This window comes from Aplidium turbinatum, chromosome 12 (assembly GCF_918807975.1).
Source record: "Aplidium turbinatum chromosome 12, kaAplTurb1.1, whole genome shotgun sequence".
NCBI classification, from domain to species: Eukaryota; Metazoa; Chordata; class Ascidiacea; order Aplousobranchia; family Polyclinidae; genus Aplidium; species Aplidium turbinatum.
In genome coordinates, this window is record NC_137483.1 from 16443720 (window position 1) to 16459107 (window position 15388).

Here is a 15388-nt window from a genome sequence, read left to right on the forward strand (position 1 = left end):
ATCGCTTTCAATTGATAAATACAAGAACGTGATCATAGAATGACAAGGAAATGAAAATGGAAAATTACAACTTCTTTCTTGTCAATTCTATGGTGACGTTCTCGTGTTTATATTGCAATGATTGACTCTAGTGATGCAAGCCGCGCCGCGTACGCGACCGCTTTTGACTTTTTCGCCGCGTGCCGCGCAAGGTTGAAATGACAAAGCCGCGCCGCTTGCCGCGTAAACTTTCAAGAAATTAAACTTTCGTAAACCTAAACTTTCAAGAAATTAAACTTTCGTAAACCTAAACTTTCAAGAAATTAAACTTTCGTAAACCTAATAGTCCGGCAGCCCGTGACGTATTTGTAACATCATAAGGTACAAAATGTTTGAGTGTTTTATCAACCTTGCCCCACTGTGGGATGTTCAGAAACCCACATCCGAGGTTTCACTGCTGGGGCGTTTGGGGGCTACGGCCCGGTGAAAAACCCATTTTGGGGGTCAAAAAACATCATAAGGTACAAGAACAAAACCTACGCCAGATTTTATGCCTTCACTTGTAGACTTTGGAACAGGTCGATTTGGGTGCCCCAAGTGGGGCATTTCCAAATAAGGGGCCCCCAAAGTTGGGGCAAAATACGTAAAAATAACATCATAAGGTACAAAGATGGAACTTCTTTCATCAGTTGGGGCATGTTCCACTGAGTACGAAACAACTTTCTTATGGCCCCAAAGTGGGCTTAACCTCATTTTGGGGGGTATTACCCCTAAAATTCACAAAATTAACATCATAAGGTACATGGATGAAACCAAGTGTAGGTGATAGTACCTCACTTACGGACTTCAGAACATTAAAATTTGATCGCCCCAGGTGGGGCATTCCTGAATAATGAGCCCCCAAAGTTGGGGCAAAATACGTAAAAATAACATCATAAGGTACAAAGATGGAACTTGTATCATCAGTTGGGGCATGTTCCACTGAGTACAAAACAACTTTTCTTATGGCCCCAAGGTGGGGCTTAACCTCATTTTGGGGGTATTATCCCTAAAATTCACAAAATTAACATCATAAGGTACATGGATGAAACCAAGTGTAGGTGATAGTACCTCACTTACGGATTTCAGAACATCAAATTTGGTCGCCCCAGGTGGGGCATTCCCGAATAAGGAGCCCCCAAAGTTGGATCAAAATACGTACCGGTAAAAATAACATCATAAGGAACAAAGATGGAACTTCTTTCATCAGTTGGGGCATGTTCCACTGAGTTCGAAACAACTTTTCTTATGGCTCCGCCCAGTGCTGTATTCGAGGGTATACGGCGGTATACGCAGTATACACTCTGCTTTTCGAGCAACAAATAGTATACCCTCTGGTTTTCCAAAGAGAGTGCGTATTCAATCCTTACTGATTCCTAATGTGTGATGTTCTGCAAGAATTATCCATGATATCCATTGAACTTCAGTCTCGAAGTACAACTTTACCTTGAGCCGAACTTTTAATAAAAAGAACAATACGAATTATTGAGACTTTCAAGGAAAATCCAGGAGAGAAAAAACACAGTTGGCTTTAGCAGCGTAGGATAATTTAATGTTCAGAAATATTCCTCTGATACAGAATTCTCACATTGTGCCTATTAACGCGAACCAATTCGTTCAGAGCATTGTTAGCAGAATTGCAATGAGACTTAATTTGCACTAATGCCGACATTGACAACGGTAAGCTACTGGTTGATATTGCTAACTTGCAACCTGAAAAACTTATAGAAAAAAATTTGCGTCATAGAGAAGCAGAGGTGAGAAGAATTTGTAAACACTTTGATATTGGTGAAATACAGTCAATCCAAGGATCAAGAGACTTTAGTGAAAAAGTTGAAATTGTGGCCAATAATTTAAGTCTCTCTTGGCAGCTATTTCAGCTTTACCTTGTTCGACAACAGAATGTTAACGTGGTTTCACTTTAATGAACAATGTCCGCCCCGTTAGCTCAGTGGTTATGCCCCCGGCTCAAAATCACGCGACGCTTGTTCGACTCTCGGGGTATGTGCTTGAGCAACGCATTTCAGGACTGCTCTCCGTCTAGCGGCACCTAGTGAATGGAATAATTCCCTGGCAACAACACTTCAACAATCGAAAACTTCACTCTGCCAATCTCGGTAACCGGCCCTGCTTCAAGAGCCTCTACAAGTATACGAAGCTACCAGGAATAACCAATCAAGGCTTTGCCAGTCCGAGGATAAAGATTCAAAACCAACCAACTATTATCACAGGTTTAAGAGCATCTTTGCCCATTTATAATGTGAGCTGTTTGATGTTTATTGCAGCAATGGACCACCTGTGGCTCAATTTAACGCCAAAAATATGTAAGATCCTGGCTGCGAAACCACCAATCAGCTAAGGATACTAGATCCCAAATTTGTAAAGAGGATGAAGATGTAGATTCCTCTCGGCAGGCTGTTTGAAATGTATTCATAGAAAAATAAACAATTTTTGGTACCTCTCGTCCAACTTTGATGTTGATAATTCATGTTACGGTAGTATAAAGATTAGTATTTTTCAAGTTGTGTATTATTTATCATTTTGGCAAATCTGACAGTATACCCTGTGCTTTTTTTACGAATACAGCACTGGATAACCCCTAAAATTCACAAAATTAACATCATAAGGTATAAAACCAAGTGTCTCTAGTATATATTTCAAAACGACTGCAAATATTTTCGAAAATCAACGAAGCATGTAAGATATAATATCTACACAGCGTAACATTTGCTTATTAGGTTAAAATGTATCACTATGAAAATATATATTGTACGCAAGGGTGGATTGGCGGCTAACCATTAGCCTACTGAAAATTCGAGAACGTTCCCGGTTGGCCGGTCAGAGGGTCACTGTCCTGTTTTATGTACAAAAGAAAATTTTATTTGAAATATAATAGTCGTAGCGCTATATCCTTATGTCTACGATCTCTGTCGATGCTTGAAGGACGAAGGTCAAATGATGCTTCCTTTGCTGATGTCATCCCCAGATCTTCATAGAAGTGGTGAAGGATCGATCGGCGCATAAAGTGGGTAAGTGCCCATCTCTGTCTGGCACCAATTGAATTGGTGAAAGACACCAATTGTATTGGTAAAATCCCAGTGAGTCGATTGGCGGATTCTGCATTGATTGTTTGCTCCAAAGTTTGATCAACAGCACATCCACAGAGGTTTTTTTCAGTTTTTTTTACGGACAAGATGCCTTGTTCAAACAGATCACTTATTCCAGGGTGAGTTTCTTCCATTTTTAGCATGTTATCCTACAGTCGCAAAATCCATCTTGCATAATTTGGTTGATTGAAAATGAAGAACACGCTTGACATCTCTCCTATGCAGTACACAAACAACTGATGATTTGCAGAATGAATACTCCGAGCAAAGAGGAGGTACGTCTTGACAAGTTTTAAGTATCCATACCAGTACTATGGGCAGTCTTGCCATTTTCTCCTGTTTCGGTTTTCCTTGGAATATCTTGGTAGAAACTTAAAAAGTCTTTAACATCGTCATCCAAAAAGCCAATGGTTGACTGGGATGGACGAATACATAAACGACGTAGTTCTTCGTCCAGATTTTCATTAGCAGGGCATTGTAACAAGAATTGATTAAAATGCAAAATGTCTAATGCTGCTCCGAAAAGAACGTGTATTCGTTTGCACCTATTGTAATGAGTACCACGCAGAAACCCGTTAAGGGATCCTTCGGCAAGAATACCAGCTTCTGTTAGGATGTATGGACCACCTGAACCATCCAAGTACAGTACTTACCCATAGCTTTAAAGGACGCCATGCAAATGTGGAAACCACCCAGTAAATGAACAAGCGGTCATATTTTGGACTTTCTTGCTCTTGAATGGTGAGGTTTTGCAATGGCCAGATCGTACGTAACACACATGTACTCTTGCTGGCATTCATCTGCTATCTGCAAAGATCTTCTCATTGTTTCAGCAACCACTTGCAGACTGGTGGGAGACTGGTTGATCTGCGGAAGGTACGAGATCTTCTGTCTTGGGAAGTTCTTCGAATACTTTTGCATTCCATCCGACCCACATAGGTGTCCTTGGAATACCCAAGGCAAGGGACACCATCCACAATGAATCAATCGTAGGAAAGTTTTGCAAAGCCTTGTGCGTTTGAGTTCTCTTTTCATCCTCAAGAGCCAAAAAAACGAGCTCTGTCATCCGATTCCGCTTTCTATACGGTTGAAGATCTACAACATCAGCTGCCAGTGACCTCCGCTTCCTCGATTTGTGCCGAAAGGTTCCATCTTCAGGTTGAGGCTCCTCTGCAATTTCTTCTGTTTTCGAAGTTACAACCAGATTCTGAAAACAGATGCCAACTGTGTCGTGGAGGGTTCCCTTTCCATCCACAGTATTGACAAAAGCATCATAATTATCCCAAGCTACACCGGTGCAACGTTCAGGTTGTAAGTCTATTCCTTGCGGAGTTGCACGGTTTTGCTTGAGATGAGTATATGCAAGCTCAGTTTCGATTTCCTCTACACAATCATATGATACACAGTGCCCGAGACGATTAAGGATGTTAATCACTTTTTTGCTATTCGTAAGACTCTTTACTGCGATTCTGATTTGCAAATGCTTAGATGGTTTTGTACGCCCGTTGGTAACAGCATACTGTATATCACACCCCGAGAAAAAGACGCAGTTTTCCTAAGTTTTTGTTCACTGCTTCCCTTGCGTGCATCTGGTCCACATATCAAATGAGTAAAAAACTGAAGCAAAACGTTTGGAATATCAGCTTCCCCTTTCATGACATCTCTCGCTGATAGGCCTAATTCTTCTGGAAGATGATTTTTTGGCATTTTAAGCACTTCTTTACGAATCACAAAGGCAACATCACGAACAGTTATAGCCGCACGGCTTCTTTCGGCAGTCACCTTCTCTGAAGCTATGGACTTATCCATAGTACTTTTGTAGATCATGTACCCTAACTTTTGATTGCTTTTTTGTATTTGTATCATCATCATCATCGGCCATGCCTGAATAAGGCGTCGGCTACCGTGAGTCTCCACAACGATCGATTGTCCATATTTCTAATTAGGTTTTCAAAATTTTGGTCTGTCCATGTTGAAAGATTTTTGAAGATTTCCAAACGTGGACGTCCCCGGTGCCTCTGACCAGGAAATCGCCCCATCATTGCCGAGTGTTCAATTCCGCGTTTGCGGTAGACATGCCCGATAAATGTCATTTGCCTTTTTTTGATAGTTGTGATGAGGACGCCAGGGGTGCACCCAAAGCGTCTCCACACTTCTTCGTTAGTGATTTTATCCATCCAGTTAATTCCCATCATTCTACGAATGAACCAAATTTCAGCACTGTTGATCTTCTTCTCTATCTTCGGGCATACAGTCCAGGATTCACAGCCATATAGCAGAACTGACCAAATGTACACATGTAAAATTCTTATTCTAGTGTTTAGAGAGATTAAAATGTTGCACAAGCTTCCCTTGCAAGTGTTGCACCCTAAATTTGTTGGATGAATCGTAATCTTCAAATAGTTCGCCTATGTGTGTAGCGTAGGCTACTGATTAAAAATATTTATCATCAAATGAACTTCCTCATTCTCGAAAGCACTATTCTCCAAACATGAACAAATACGTTCAAAAGCGATTTTGTGTGCCTGCCGTACGATATGCAATTCATTCCATTTGGACTGTGCGGAAGCTGAATGCAATGTGTCTGCTTTTTTTGGTAAGATGTGCGACAAATGGCATGTTAGCATACCTCCTTGGCTACGAAGTCGATATGCGATACACGAGCCAGCATGGCGTCGTCGCGCAGAATATTTGCATACCTTTTTACATTTTCTTCAAAGTTCTTGGTTGCGCAATGCGCACATGATCAAATCCTGCTTTTTGCCGCGAAGTTTCTTTGCCACTTGGCAACAAAATATACATTTCTTCTCAAAGACTCCAGTGGTTGAGGATATCGAAATGGCTGAATCAGATCTAAGTATTTTTGCGGAGGTAGAAGCTGCTGCTTCCATGTCAGTATCGATGCAACTACTGCTGCTATTATGTTGCTGTTGTATTTTTCCCTAGTTTACAAGTTTTTACGATACCTGCACGTATTAACGAATTAAATTAAGAGGTCTGGATTCCAAATGGAATGGAAACTCAGCGTGTGGTAGGCTACTGCCAGGGCCGTTGAGAGGATATTTCGAGCCCGGTACCAATGAGATTCTCAAGCCCCAAATCAAGACACTTCTACAAAAAAACGCAATTCTCCCTTAAAAAAATAAGGTATTCTCTAAAAAAAAGTTGAGAACTACTGGCATTAGGCCTATATCGGTGGTTTCTCCAAATTCCCGGGCCCCTTGGAAAGGTTCCGGGCCCCTTAAATTATCCCGGGCCCGGGTCCAAAAGTACCCCCTGGACCATCTTTGCACCTTATGATGTTATTTTTACCGGTACATATTTTGATCCAACTTTGGGGGCTCCTTTTTCGAGAATGCCCGTGAATTTTATGTGAATTTTATGAATTTTAGGGGTAATACCCCCAAAATGAGGTTAAGCCCCACCTTGGGGCCATAAGAAAAGTTGTTTCGAACTCAGTGGAACATGCCCCAACTGATGAAAGAAGTTCCATCTTTGTACCTTATGATGTTATTTTTACGTATTTTGCCCCAACTTTGGGGGCTCATTATTCGGGAATGCCCCACCTGGGGCGATCAAATTTTAATGTTCTGAAGTCCGTAAGTGAGGTACTATCACCTACACTTGGTTTCATCCATGTACCTTATGATGTTAATTTTGTGAATTTTAGGGGTAATACCCCCCAAAATGAGGTTAAGCCCCACCTTGGGGCCATAAGAAAGTTGTTTCGTACTCAGTGGAACATGCCCCAACTGATGAAAGAAGTTCCATCTTTGTACCTTATGATGTTATTTTTACGTATTTTGCCCCAACTTTGGGGGCCCCTTATTTGGAAATGCCCACTTGGGGCACCCAAATCGACCTGTTCCAAAGTCTACAAGTGAAGGCATAAAATCTGGCGTAGGTTTTGTTCTTGTACCTTATGATGTTTTTTTGACCCCCAAAATGGGTTTTTCACCGGGCCGTAGCCCCCAAACGCCCCAGCAGTGAAACCTCGGATGTGGGTTTCTGAACATCCCACAGTGGGGCAAGGTTGATAAAACACTCAAACCTTTTGTACCTTATGATGTTACAAATACGTCACGGGCTGCCGGACTATAAACTTTCAAGAAATTAAACTTTCGTAAACGTAAACTTTCAACTTTTCAAGAAAATCAGTTATGAAACTTCAAATTTAAATTGGAAACACGGATCGGTTTTTTTTTTTCCTTCAGAAACTCTAAGCTGGAAAGCTATGCAAATGAAAATTGCAAATGGCTTGCGGTTGACAGGGTTTTGGGGGCTGGCTTGTCAGGGAAGCTGTACGAATGTTTTTGGTTAGGCTAATAGCCTAGCTGATAAGCTCAGCTCCCAGTTACCAGGCTATAGGCCTAGCGCAACTACCGCATTAGTTACTATAACAGTTAGCCCAGTGAGTTCAGGCTAGAAGTTTTACTCTTGTGTGTGTGTAGTTCATATAGCCACTGACATTAAAATTTCATTATTGCTTACAAAAAGTGTTCAAAAGTCCTGATACTGGATCCAGGAACATTTTATTTGTCTTAGTTTGTATTATGTCTCAGAACTTAGATGCATTGCTGATAAGAGAATATGATCTGGTTAGCCTAGCCAATTAGTGCACAACTGTACTGGTAGGTTACCAGTTATATGCCATGGGTGCTTTTTGCTACAATTGACTTTCTAAAAAAATAACGCGTTAAAATATTTTTTAAAATTTTTGTATTTTGCGGTGTGCAGTGCGGTGCGCGAAATTTTTTTCCCACGAGATTTCTGTCTCATTTGCATATTTTGGTAAAAGTTTGTATTAAAACCGTGTGAATGCAACATTTTCTCGTTGGCATTTTCAGTGGTTTCATCCTCTGCCTATTGCTCGTGAGAACGAGGGTTCGACGCTCGTCGAAGTCAAACTTTTTTTTTCTTTAAATTAATTTTTGCGTGCACAAGAGCTTTTCAAAAAAAGTAGGGTTAGGGAAAGCTTATAATTTATTATCATTGCAGAATTTCATTGGAAAATAGTTATTTCGCAATCTGAATCAACCAATCTCTCAAAACACTTTCGGAAAATCTTACTTTTAGAGTGACTAGAATCAATAAGACAGAAAGCTCGTGGGGAAAAAAAATTTCGCAAGCGGTGCAGTGTCAAAGTTCCAGATAAATTGCGGTGTGCGGTGCGGTGCGCAGATAAATGAGTCAGTTGCGGTGCGGTGTGCGGATAAAAATTTTGGGTTCGCTGCATCTCTAATTGACTCTTTATCCTCGGACTGGGAGAGCTTCTTGCAGAGCTTAATCCTGGCAGTTTCGCATACTTGTAGAGGCTTTGAATCACTGACGCAGATCCGCTCACCGAGATTGACAGAATGAAGTTTCCGATTGTTGAAGTCTTGTTGAGGGGAATTCTTCCATCCATTAGATGCTGCTGAATGGAGAGCAGTCCTTGACATGCGTTGTTCAAGTAGGCCTACACATTTCGAGAGTCGAACCAGCACCGCTTGATCTTGAAGCTTCTTCGTTCCAGAAGTCACGCGCTAACCAACTGAGCTATCATCCATACAAAGTACTTAACTTCTTCTGAAGCAGTGACGGTGGCTTCTTGAATGCATGCTTTTGTTCTCTGTTTTATCGTGGAAAACATATGATTGGTTGGTTTTGAATGTTTATTCCCAGACTGACAAAGCCTTTATAGGTCATTCCTGGTAGTTTCGCACACTTGCAGACTGTAGAGGCTTTCAAGATTTGCTGACATAGCATCAGTAGTCCACACTCCACAGTATCAGGTAAGTGAAAAAGGTGGTAGTCCCCTTTCGGCAATGTTCTTAATACGTTACTAAAGCTTCAAAAAGACATAAACTTCTTTGTAGGAAATGTGCCTCCTACATATCATCCAAACGTTCTCTATTTTTTTTTCAGTAAACTTTATTGACTCAGACAGAAAAATCCGTCACTTGACTCATTTCGGACATTGCATTGACATCAACGTCTGCAGACGTTGAATTAATGTAAAAATGACAAATTGATATCTGGGGATTTGCTCAGTCTGCACTGTAGGCTAGTCAAAATTCGAAAGATGCGCTCGTCCTACTTTCTTCACTACACTAGAGCTGAATGTCAAGCAGACAAGCTGAAACGGTTAAGGTTTGTTCCAACAACTTACTGCATTCGAGTTCTTCTACCGAGTCTTTTAAAGTAAGTTTGGTTGATACACCACAGATTGCACATTCTTATGCGGTTAGAATTCGAGGTGAAAGATCGTTTTTGTTGAATTGTCACAAAATATTTTTCTCCTCTGTAGGGTGCCACAAAGCTAAAAAGGTTAGGAATCACTGCTCTAAACGTGTTAAAAGAATGTAGCATGCCATTATATTGCAAGAACTGATCAACACTTCTGTTCATAAATATTTTTGTCAAGTAAACAGTGAGAAATGTATCTCCTGCCACTTGTTAAACTTGTGACGTTGCAAAAACTGAACAAAATTAATGTTTTACAAATTCTGAACATCAAAAGTGATCGCAAATGTTTGCATAAATATTTGACACCAGATGTAGAAAAAATTAAAACAAACAAGTAAGCAAGACCTTTCCCACTGTTTATCGGAAATCTTACATTCTATTGTTACTCATTTCCTTGGATTTACATAAAATTTCTATTTCATAGCTTCTACTATTTCAGCAAAGCTTTTAAGCACTGTCTGATCCAACATAATTTTCTCAACGACTGCTGAGTTGGTTGAACCTGATATCTGACTCGTGACCTAGCAATGTCAGCTCTCGTTAGATATCGAGCATGCAGTGATCAGAAGAATGCCTTTTTCCCGTGTAAATACATACAGTGTTTCAAAATGTGTATGGTGTTATTGATTGTCTTAAACGCGTGTCTCATACTTTGAAGTGTGATTATAGTCCGGCAGAAGTACGACTGAACCTGGAAATTTTATGCAATGTTTTTTTTTTTATTGATTTTGGTAGCCTAGAGTCTACTCTTTCAGAATCTGCCGGGTGCACTCCGCGCACCCTTGAGCGTTTTGAGAAATTCAAGATGGCGTCCAAAATGGCTGCCGTTTCAGATAACTCCCTATAACTCAGTTAGTATTTGACCTAGGATGATAATTTTGGTGCCTAACCATATGTTTTGAGGGGCAAGGAATACATTGAAGCTATTTATTTGACTGGTTGGGGATTGCATCATGTATAAATGCAATAATGCCGCTAATAGGGCTGCCATATTACAAATTTCAAGCAAAAACAAACAAATTCACTTGTATTTGGTCTAGAATGATAATTTTGGTGTCTATCCATATTATGTTTCGTTGACAAGGAATCCATTTAAGGGATTAAAACATTTGCATATAAATTATATCACAGCAAAATCCAAAATGGCTGCTGATATATTTGCTGAATACTTATAGAAAATCATTATTTCTGCGACTTTTACTTGTGAAATACCATCTAACATATAACATCACTCACAAATGTAATCATTAGTTATCACAAATGTTGCCATTAGTAATGTACAAGCCTCTCTCACAGTCACAAGACAGTCAGTTGTGGTTATCATCCCGTCATTAAATCACCTAGTCTATAAATCTGTGATGCTGTCCAATTGAATTAAAATGCTAAGTAAGAGTCTGGCTGAAACCTGCAGCATAATACGCACAGAACATTGCACATTTCAAACCATCCCTTGTGCAGCTGCAAGAAAGCGTTTTGCAGGGGTTGTCACTCTTGCATCCACATCTGATCATGACAGTTTCTGGGGTGGGTTCAACATTTGCGGGAAGGAGGACCGGTTGTAGCGTTTTAAGTTTCGAGTTTTTCACCCATCCGTACATTTCTGCATCAAGTTCAGGCGGATTGCTGTCTTCCAGTCAACGCCACACAATGGCTTGGTGATGGGTCCTTCTTACATTCTCTCTAAAGGCCTCACTTGTAGGAGGAAGGGAACAAAGTTTTTGTGGTACCGCGGAGGCCCGACCCGTTTTGGATGCCCATACCCTCCAGCGTGCTTCGGACATTGATTTGCTCGTAGTATATTGACCGTAACAGGCTGACATGAATGTGGTTACCTGCGCAATCATTGATTCTATGGGAGAATCAATGACCCCTAAAAGTGACAGTGAGTGACCATCTTTCAGAACCTTCAATGCAGTACCTTTGCCAACCCCATAGCAGCATGCTACCGTATCACACCCAGTAAGAGCATGGGCAGGCGTTCATTCACAAAAGACCCATGCTTTTCATTCACAAAAGACACATGCTTCTCTACGGTTTTTCCAATGTAAATGACTGTTCGTTCCTTAATTGGTGATTCCATGGTGATACAATTTTTCATGCTTCCAACGTGATAATAATGAAGCAAGAGAATGAAAACGTCAGTGTCATCGGATATCACAGTTATATCACTCTCTTCATTATTTCGAGCAGACAGCATCACCTGTTGGACAATGATATTATCCGCTTCCTCATGACTACTTGAAAGGTCCGCCCTTCTGATCACTACACCACCATGGCTGATCTCAAATGGGGCAACGTCCTCACCAATCACTATCAACTTGTGACTTTGGGTGTATTCATGGAATGACTCGTCTTCAATCAGAAGTTTGACAATCAGGTTTATCGACTGCTTCTTGTTTTCGGTCACTGTCAATACAGTTTTTTTGAGGTGGTAACTTGGTGTTCAACTGCAGCTCGTGGACTCGGCTAACTCCAGTGGCCCTAGCACTTCTGGTGACACTCTTAGTACTGTAATCGTAGTACCGATCGCAGGGCCGGATTTAGCTGACGGGGGGCCCGGGGCACTTTTAGATCGGGGTGCCCTGTGCAAAAAAATTTTTCGCGCCCACGGCGCGAAAAACCACTTCTACGTTTACAGTAGCATCAGTCCAGTACTGCACAGCATTTTGCAGAAACTTTAAAGGCCAACTTTAAAGGCCAACCACATTTTTTTCCACATAAGGAGGCCCTTCAAAAGTCGGGGGGTCCGGGGCAACTGCCCCCTCTGCCCCCCCCTAAATCCGGGCCTGACCGATCGAACACTAGGTAAACGTCCCCAACTTTTAGTCTCTTGGCAATGGCGTGTTTCAAGTTGTTTGCGTAGTCTGTAGTGGTGCCCTCTGCAGGCCAAGAAATCACCCAGAGTAGGGCTGAACCATCAATCAAAACTACTGAAGTTTCACTTGCTGTTGTCCGAGCAGATACCTCAACCTGAAGCTGTCGCTTTAAGGAAGACTTTGATGTTGCAGCTCTCATTTCTTCTGTGGGGTCAAACATAGACGTTGGTACTGGGGCCACTTCGTAGAATAGGACATCTTTTATGTCAACATCACGCCCACTAGCCTGTTGGCCTATGACCCTGGAGGATATGACGTTCATGTCGTACACTTTACTACCTCCCACATTCACATGTTTCTTTGTAGCCACCATGGTAGTCACGGTCTTGTGAATTGTTTCATGTAAGCCATCAGGTAAATTCTCTCCAAATTTGCACATCTGTTTGAATCCTTTCTGCACAGCCTCCTGCACATTCGCTGCCGGGGTTCCATGTTGACCAGTTGCAATGTTCACTAGATCCTCTGGATGTTTCTCGGGATCAAGTGGATCTATACATTTTGAAGCTTCGTCCTTATGGCTTATCGGTCCTTGTTGTCATTCTTTATCCGTGCCTTCTTTTCTTCCTTATGCCCACTTCCCTGGTCTCCAGAATCTCCAAGCATTTCGCCCAGAGCAGCCTCCACAGTACTACATGTATGAAGACTCAATGCCCAGATCTTGAGCGTATCCGGCTTCAAGGTTATTCCTATGATGCCATTTGGGGCATGTCCATATCTCATGAAAGTAGTTTCTACAGTATAAACATATCACTCCATAGGCCATTCCATAGTCCGCGCAGGTGCCTCATCACATGCTCCCCTTTCATGAACTGGACTAGTACCTCTTCTGGGAGGGCTTCCATTGCCCTTAGGTAGCACATCCTATACCTTGCATAATGCACATGACCAGCGGCAAAGAAATAGGGAAGCATTTGTTTGCATGCCTCAAGATGCAACAGCCGATCAGCCTCCCGCTCAGCTCGGACAAACCTCGTGATAAGGAACACTGGTTTGATCAACATGTCCACCCATAGTTTGGCAGTCTTATTCCTTTTGGCTATGTTCTCCAAGACCTCTACGAAATCCTCCTTTGACTCAAGTGTATTTCAATCAAGTACTCCTCGAAGAACTTCTTCAGCCAGCATTCTCAATGCTCGAACGTTCTGCAGAAATTTCTTTTCAGTCAACATTTTTGCGACTCCTCCAAACACATCACTCAGAACTTCCTCCAGTCCACTGTTTTTCATCAGAGCCCCGATGCAGTCTATGAAACTCATCAAAAAGTGCATACCACCCAAGCGCGGGATGACATCTGAAAACCTTTCTGGGTAAGCCCACTTCACATGTAATGCAACTTTATATAGTTGTAAGTCACAGGTGAATAACACAAACTTTTGGTCAGCATTATGTGTCACCCTTTGAGCTTCCACCATTGCTGTCATTATTGTATCTGGGTGGGATGGCACAGGATCAATTAAAGGTAGGTATGCCGTCTTAGTTTTAGGTTGTTCTGTTTGGCCTTGATTGCGTGTAAGAGCTGTGTTGTGGCCATTGTACTCGGGACAATTCTGTTTCTGAACATCCTGAAAGGAGGCGAAGTCAGTTTTGTCCGCTTTTTGTTTTAGAGTAGCCTGTTGCGCAAGTAACTTGAGTGAGAGAACTGTTCAAACAGCAACACTCTCGGGCATTTTGGTTTCTAGGAACCATTATATCTCTGTATAGTGACATCATATTCTATTGCCTCCGACATCTCCTCCTTTGAAATTCGTGGGATTGTCTCTCTATGGTATACGATCAGCATCAGATGGTGATTCAGGATGTGTAACCAGAACAGCTAACGAGTAGGTGGAAAGTTTTCAGTTTTGCGACGAGATTTCAGCATCAAAAGTATCGACAACTACTTGTACCTAACCGTCTGATGCATCAGATATGCCAAGACAGGATCGTTCCATTGTTGCAGCTTTCACAGCTGAACGCTTAAAGCGTAATACCTCGTTATAAGAACACTTTCTTACTTTCTTACTTTTCTTATACTTAATGCTTTATACTTATTTTACGATATTTCTTACAAGCCTGCTGAGACGCAAGTTCGCGCTTATCAGTCAGAAAGCAAAGTGATTACGTAGCATAGTGGGAGTTCGAGATTAAGAAATTTACAGTAAGTATTCAGCAAATATATCAGCAGCCATTTTGGATTTTGCTGTGATATAATTTATATGCAAATGTTTTAATCCCTTAAATGAATTCCTTGTCAGTGAAACATATGGATAGACACCAAAATTATCATTCTAGACCAAATACAAGTGAATTTGTTTGTTTTTGCTTGAAATTTGTAATATGGCAGCCCTATTAGCGGCATTATTGCATTTATACATGATGCAATCCCCAACCAGTCAAATAAATAGCTTCAATGTATTCCTTGCCCCTCCAAAAATATAGTTAGACACCAAAATTATCATCCTAGGTCAAATACTAACTGAGTTATAGGGAGTTATCTGAAACGGCAGCCATTTTGGACGCCATCTTGAATTTCTCAAAACGCTCAAGGGTGCGCGGAGTGCACCCGGCAGATTCTGAAAGAGTAGACTCTAGGCTACCAAAATCAATAAAAAAAAAAACCTTTGCATAAAATTTCCAGGTTCAGCCAAAAAATTGGATTTGGCAACCGGACTATTATTATCAGTGGCGTAGCCGGCCCAAAATGTTGAAAGAGGCCAAGATTTTTGACCAAATGATTTGGCTATTTCAACAAAAAATGCTGAGTTGGCAAATTAATTTACTCGTTTAAAAGATATATGTAGCTAGGTTATATCAATATAAAATTCATTTTTCAAAATTTTTATCTAAAACATAATAAATATTGCAACTGATTGAGTTGCGCTTTTAGCAGCATGATCGTTGTTTACTTTACAATGTAGATTTTATCGACCTGTTTTAGCCTGATGCTACGAGTTTGCTGTGCAATTCACTATTACCACAGCGAACTCGCAGCATCAAGCTAAAACAGGTCGTTAAAATTTACATTGTGAAATAATAAATGTTTATAACATTTTCACCAAATATCACCACAATTAAAAGTCCACTCATCGCTTCCGCCAACTAGGCCAGTAGCCTTACAACTCGATTTATCTTCACCTCATTGATCTTTCACGATGGCAATGGAATAGTCTGAGAGCAGAT